Below are 7,903 nucleotides of genomic sequence, written 5' to 3'. Positions count from 1 at the left end.
TGCTCATGCTAAAATTTTCCGTGAATTTTAGCATGACTTTGCTAAAAATAGGACATATGGGGTACTTGCAACTAATGCATGGGCCGGGCTATCTTAGTACTTAGTTAAGTAGGATCAACTGCCCTGCCATTCTTGCTGCATTAAATCATAGGTGGCAATAGAGCCAAGTGATTAGGCCCAACTTAGAATTATCCTTAGCATCGATAAACCCTAGATGATAAACCCAACATAGGTGGCAATAGAGCCAAGATTAGGCCCAACCTAGGGTGCCTCGGCATCGATAAACCCTAAATGATGAAAACTTAACTTGGTTACCCCGGATGCCTCGGTGTCGATGAGAACCTAAATGATGAAAGCTTAGGCTTTTAGGGTGCCTCGGTGTCGACAAACCCTAAATCATGAGACCATGATCTTGTTCCTTGACAATAACCATCTTTTTGACCAAACTTTTTTCCTATTTAGAGAGAAACATGGCCCACAACGATGAGGCCGGTGGTTCGGGTGGCAAGCAATTCTGGGAGCTGTCCCAAGAGATGGAGGAACAACCTCACCGCTATGATGACGCCGCGGAAGACACCGATCCTGATTACACAACCCCTAGTGGCGTCGGGGATGACACCACTGATGGTGCCGCCGAGGATGCCACCACTGATGATGGCGGCGCACACACAGATGGTGGCGGCGCAGACACAGATGGCAGCCAACCGAAGAAGCAAAGGAAGGACCGGCGCCCGAATGCGCTCCGCACCGTCAAGGAGGAATTCACTCAAGTGGACTCCGACGGGAATCCAACGGAGCCCAAACATATAGTCAAGGGGTACTCGGTTCAGCTCGGGTGCATTCTCCGGAGCACCATCTCGATCAACACCGAGAACCTTAGGCATAAGGACCGAGGGAATTTGCGCAACCTCCTCTTCACGAAGCTGCACGAACGATACAAGTTCCCCGCCGAATTTGAAAACACACGCCTCTCAGGGAATAAAGTGAACAATGCCGCCCTCATGAAGATGAGCACGGCCATGTCTACTTGGAGAAGCGCGGTGAAGAGAATGATTGATAAAGGTGATAGTTATGACAAGATCAAGGCAAAATATCCTTTGATGAGCGAAGATGAGTACAAGGAGTTCAAGATCAAGTGCCAGAGCCCCGCAACCTCCGAATCAAGTCAGTGGGGGAAAGAAATGCGGGAGTTGAACTTAGGGGAACACAAACTCGGTCCCGGCGGTTATAGAGTGGCGGAGCCTATATGGGACAAGGAGGACGCGGAGCGTGCCGAGCAAGGCCTACCGCCCCGCTTCGAGAAATACAGCGGTGACAAGCAGACCAGGAACTATGTCAGGGCCCGGTACAAGGAGGACCCGATAACAAAGGAGCTTACCACGGATCCGAAGACCAGGGCGCTTGAGCTTGTTCTGGTAAGGAATACACCCCCGCGTAATTAGCTCCATATGGTTGCACTCTAATTAATCCCCAATATTTCTAAATGGTTCATCTTCCTTTCGCAGGACAATGAAAGCAGTAGCGCGGGGTCGTCTTTTCGACACCACTTTAAATAGGGCATTGAACGTAATGAAAAAGAAGGATAAGCTCGATAAGCCGACGTCAGCTGGTCGTGTGGCCGGCAAAGGCTTGTCCACAAAATGGGGGTCATACTATACCGCTGGTGTGCGGAAGGAGAAAAAGACCAGCTCGGAAAGCCAGATGCGCGAGGTTGAAGAACTCAAGGCACAAGTGGCGCGGATTCCGGAGCTTGTCCATGAGCAAGTGCAACAACAACTTGGAACGACGCTCAACGCCATGGTGCCTACGTTGATTCATGGGCTGACGACGTGGATTGCGGGCGGCCAAAAGGGGCCTCCCCCGGTTCCCAGCTTCACGGCCAGCAACTCGCACAGCGCGGCGGCGGCACCATTGGTGTCTCCGGCGGCGGCGCCATTGGTGTCTTTGGCGGCAGCGCCATTGGTGTCTCCGGCGGTGGCGCCATTGGTGTCTTTGGCGGCAGCGCCATTGGTGTCTCCGGCAGCGGCGCCATTGGTGTCTCCGGCAGCGGCACCATTGGTGTCTCCGGCGGCGGCGCCATTGGTGTTTCTGGCGGAGGCGGTATTCGTGTCTCCGGCACCGGCACGGGCATTGGAGCTTAATGCACCCGGGTGTACGCCGACCGGCACCTCGCCAGCAAGCGCCCCCTCCGTCAGTTGCACGCCCGCCATTGATGGTGCCTCGACATTAGCCGAGCTCGACGGCATCACGGTAACTAAGCCTCTCGGCCGATGACTTCATCTCCTTGCCTTTGACTGGGCATCCCTGACGCCCTATACATGTTTTTCCAGGGCACCGCCGACGTTCCTTGCACTCTTCTGCACTTCGTGGGCGCCGAGTTGGTCGATGTCGCCAAGGGCAGAATCGTTCAACCGGGCAACCCCATGTTCCACGGTAATCGGATGCCAACCACAATGTATAGGGTTGAAGTGGTCCGGGTGCTGCCAGGCTGCGACGAGCTATTACCTCCGATTCGACCCGCTAGGGCCGACGAAGAAGATGAGATGACCCTAGGCACCTGTGTAAACTGGCCCCTGCTATGGCCGAAGAGCCAGATTCGTTTGGGGGCGGGGGACACCACCCCACAGACAAGACCGCCAGGCGTGCCGGCGCCAAGCCATGGCAAGAACGCCGCAACGCTACCGGACCTGCCGGACATCCCTATGGCACAGGATCCGGACAGCCCTATGGCACAGGATCTGGACGGCGACGACAACGACGACGGTACATTTACCAAAGTTGATAAGTACTTTGCCGAACATGGGTACGCTGACGAGTTCTGCGGGCCTCTTTCTCAAGAACCCAACCAAGACCACCGCGATCTAGCTGGTACGGCGGAGAAATCCAATTGCAACAAGCGTCGTCTGGCGTTTAGTTCTCAGGACACGCCTCCAGCTCCCGCCTTCACCGAGCCTCAGATAGCTGAGGCGCGAAATATTATCAGCCCCAACACGCTGAAGAAGGCGGTCTGTGAGCAGAACTCGGTCCCATTACAGGAGATCAAGAAGAAGGGCCGGAAACGAAAGACTAACAAGGGCGCCGGTGCGAGCCAGCCGGCACCGAGTTCGATCCATGCTCAGGACGGGCCACCTTCACCTAAGGATATCTCGAGGAGGGTGCATGTGGCGGGTAGGGCGATGCTACCGCCAAATATGCTGAATGCTGCAACCGGTGCTATGCGGAGTCTGCACGACAGTGTTCTGATTTTGGAGAAGCGGCGTCTCAGAGAGAAGGATGTGGCATACCCGGTTTTCATGGCCAAGGTGCCAGAGAGCAAGGGCTTTGTGGATGGCGACATCGGGGGTATGATCGTCCTGCGGTTTGATGACATCTGTGCTATGTTTAACCTTCATCCGTTGCACTACACCTTCGTTCGGCTGTTTTCGCTGAGCATGCAGATGCGGATCATTAGAGACAATACCCCGGACATCGTGATAGTCGACCCCTTCTACATGCGTGCCAAGCACTTGAGCAGCGCTGGGGACCGCCAAATTGCGAGTTCACACCTCGAAGGCGTCATTCTGGCAAACGCAGATAATGATAACTTCCTTGTGCCTTACTTTCCCGAGTAAGTCATCCCTTAACCGCCCCGTAACATATGATTTCTTAGATTTCGATCGTTCTTTTTTTTCTAACATTCCGTGTTCTGTGCAGTGACACACATTGCACACTCATCCTCTTAAGCCCGAAATATTCCATGGCCACGTATTTCGACCCGAATCGTAACTCCATGATAGACTACACAAATGTGAAGAAAGTTCTTGATGATGTTCTCCCCGGCTACGCCCAATCTGGAGGCACCTTCACCAGGCCAGTTCGTAAGTACGGCAAGCACATCTTCTCACACAATACGAAGTTCTGTTGCGTCAAGCAGCCGCCTGGCGGTCAGAAGGATGCCTACTACGCCCTCCATCACATGCGGGCGATCGTAAGGGACCATCATCACCTTCTGCTACTAGATAATCTCAAAGATTGGGCCGCGAGCTTGTCGGCAGTCCAGGACGCGAACCTCAGACAAGAATTCTTTCGCATCCAGTCGGAGTTTGCGGACATCATCCATCAAGATGTCCTTCATACCGCGGGGCAGTTCTTCCTCAGATATCAACCGTCCAACAGTGAGATAGATGAAACGCTACAAATGCAGGGTGACAACGACCGTGATTTCATGACCATCACGACAGATGGCGGCTTCACCCACGCTCCTGTCCGATGAGTTGAGTCGAAAGTAGTGATGTGTAGTTCTGAAACATTGATTGGCTCATGTTGTAATTAAAATTTAATGAATTCGGATGTCTCTTTGGTTTGGACGGTTGTTCAACTTAGATGTAATCGATGCTATTTATTAGTAGGACCATGAATCGTGCTATTAATGTCTTGCTTTTCTCTTCCGATCCTTTTGTTGCATACTTACACATTGCTTATGTATTGTCTGTTGTTTGGCTTGTGCATAGAGATGCCGTCGTATGTCGTGTACAAGGGTAAGGTTCCCGGAGTCTACGATGACTGGGAGGAGTGTCGGAGACAGGTTCACCGTTTCAGCGGTAACAGTTACAAAGGATACACCACTAGGGCGGAGGCCGAATCTAGATACGCCCGCTATCTAGCGGGAGAGAGGAGGGAGCGTTGGAGGAACCGGATGAAGACCAGTTTGATCGCGATGATGCTCATCGTGATGACCACAACTCTCTTCTATGTGATGGTAGTTTAGATGATCGATATCGACTTGTAATGTGAAGGCAAACTCGATACTCGCGGTCTTGAGACTTGTAATGTTTTATCTTTGTCCGGTCTTTTGAATCCGGAGACTAATATGATGAATTGTATTCGGAGACTAATCTTCTATTGTATTTGATGAATCTGATGTTGCTGTGTGCTGCTGTCTATATTCTATGCAATAATATATTTTGTAACCTGTGCAAAAATCAGAAAAGCAAAAAAAATAAAACCTAATATTCATACTAATGGCGCACCACACAAGACACTAATGGCGCACTGTGATCATCACACTAATGGCGCATTAGCTGCTGGTGCGCCATTAGAATGCCAAAGCACATTTGTACATATGGCCCCTGGGAGGCATTCTAATGGCGCACTGCAGGCTATACTAATGGCGCACTACGCGGTGCGCCATTAGAACACCAGATACTAATGGTGCACAAGTAGTGCGCCATTAGAATTTAATTCTAATGGCGTGATGCCAGTGGCGCACCAGTAGTGCGCCATTAGAAGGCAAATTCGGTGCGCCACTAGCATGCCTTTTCCTAGTAGTGATTGTCCCATGTGAGGAAAGGATGATGGAGACTATGATTCCCCCACAAGTCGGGGTGAGACTCCGGACGAAAAACAAAAAAAGAGAAGAAGGCCCAACAAAAAATGAGAGAAAAAGAGAGAAGGGGAAATGTTACTATCCTTTTTCCACACTTGTGCTTCAAAGTAGCACCATGATCTTCATGATAGAGAGTCTCTTATGTTGTCACTTTCATATACTAGTGGGAATTTTTCATTATAGAATTTGGCTTGTATGTTCCAATGATGGGCTTCCTCAAATTGCCCAAGGTCTTCGTGAGCAAGCAAGTTAGATGCACACCCACTTAGTTACTTTTGTTGAGCTCTCATACACTTATAGCTCTAGTGCATCTGTTGCATGGCAATACCTACTCACTCACATTAATATATATTGATGGGAATCTCCATAGCCCATTGATACACCTAGTTGATGTGAGACTATCTTCCTCCCTTTGTCTTCTCCACAACCACCATTCTATTCCATCTATAGTGCTATGTCCATGGCTCGCGCTCATATATTGCGTAAAAGTTGAAAGAATTCGAAAAGGCGAAGTATGAAACAATTGCTTGGCTTGTCATCGAGGTTGTGCATGATGGGAGCATTTGTTTGACAGAAATGAAGCATGGCCAAACTATATGATTTTTTAGGGATGAGCTTTCTTTGGCTATGTTATTTTGAGAAGACATAATTTCTTGGTTAGTATGCTTGAAGTATTATTATTTTTATGTCAATATTAAACTTTTGTCTTGAATCTCTCAGATCTAAACATTCATGCCACAATAAAGAAAACTACATTGAAAATTATGTTAGGTAGCATTCCACATCAAAAATTCTGTTTTTATCATTTACCTACTCAAGGACGAGCAGGAATTAAGCTCGGGGATGCTTGAAACGTCTCCAACGTATCTATAATTTTTTATTGTTCCATGCTATTATATTATCTGTTTTGGATGTTTAATGGGCTTTAATATGCTCTTTTATATTCTTTTTGGGACTAACCTATTAACCGGAGGCCTAGTGCCAGTTTATGTTTTTTTGCCTATTTTAGTGTTTTGCAGAAAAGGAATATCAAAGGAACGAAACCTTTGCGAGGATATTTCTTAGAACAAACACAAACCAGGAGACTTGGAGTGGAAGTGTGGAACTCCGCGAAGCTTCCATGAGGCAGGAGGGTGCGCCTAGGGGGGTAGGCGCACCCCCACCCTCGTGGGCCCCACGGAGCTCCACTGACGTACTTCGTTCGCCTATATATACTCTTATACCCTAAAAACATCAAGGGGATCCACGAAACCACTTTTCCACCACCGCAACTTTCTGTTCCCGTGAGATCCCATCTGGGGCCTTTTCCGACGATCTGCCGGAGGGGGATTCGATCACGGAGGGCTTCTACATCAACACCATAGCCTCTCCGATGATGTGTGAGTAGTTTACCACAGACCTTCAGGTGCATACTTATTACCTAGATGGCTTCGTCTCTCTCTTTTGTACTCAATACAAAGTTCTCCTCGATGTTCTTGGAGATCTATTTGATGCAATACTTTTTGCGGTGTGTTTGCCGAGATCCGACGAATTGTGGATTTATGATCAAGTTTATCTATGAACAATATTTGGTTCTTCTCTGAATTCTTATATGCATGATTTGATATCTTTGCAAGTCTCTTCGAATTATTGGTTTAGTTTGGCCTACTAGATAGATCTTTCTTGCAATGGGAGAAGTGCTTAGCTTTGGGTTCAATCTTGTTGCCATCGAGGATAAAAAGATGGGATTTATATCATATTGCTTGAGTTTATCCCTCTACATCATGTCATCTTGCCTAAAGCATTACTCTTTTCTTATGAACTTAATACTCTAGATGCATGATGGATAGCGGTCGATGTGTGGAGTAATAGTAGTAGATGCAGAATCGTTTCGGTCTACTTAACACGGACATGATGCCTATATTTCATAATCATTGCCTAGATATTCTCATAACTATGCGCTCTTCTATCAATTGCTCGACAGTAATTTGTTCACCCACCGTAATACTTGCTATGATGAGAGAAGCCACTAGTGAAACCTATGGCCCCCAGGTCTCTTCCTTATTATATTGCATCTCTTTTCCTATCGCATCTCGTTTACTATTTTGCAATCTTTACTTTCCAATCTATACAACTAAAATACCTAAAATATTTATCTTCTATCTTTATCAGATCTCACTTTCGCAAGTGACCGTGAAGGGATTGACAACCCCTTTGTTGTGTTGGTTGCGAGGTTCTTGATTGTTTGTGCAGGTACTAGGTGACTTGCATGTTAGAGCATCTCCACTCGTTGGCGCCCCCAGGAGGTCTTTTTTTCGCCGCTTGGGATCGCGCCGGAGGAATTTTTGGCTATGGGAGGCAAACTTTCCTAGCCGCCCCCACCCAAGATGCATTCCGAGGACGCGTGGCAGCACCGCAGCTCGACACCATCTCCAGCACCATCGAGGACGCCCGCCACCGTCCGCCGCACGCTCCTTGGCACGGGCCTCGCCATCGCGTACCGCCATCCCTCCATCGAGCTCCCTCCTCCACGCGAGCGCGAGCTCTGCCACGGCCGCG

This window comes from Triticum dicoccoides, chromosome 3A (genome assembly GCF_002162155.2).
Source record: "Triticum dicoccoides isolate Atlit2015 ecotype Zavitan chromosome 3A, WEW_v2.0, whole genome shotgun sequence".
NCBI classification, from domain to species: Eukaryota; Viridiplantae; Streptophyta; class Magnoliopsida; order Poales; family Poaceae; genus Triticum; species Triticum dicoccoides.
Note: the sequence above shows the minus strand (reverse complement) of the source record.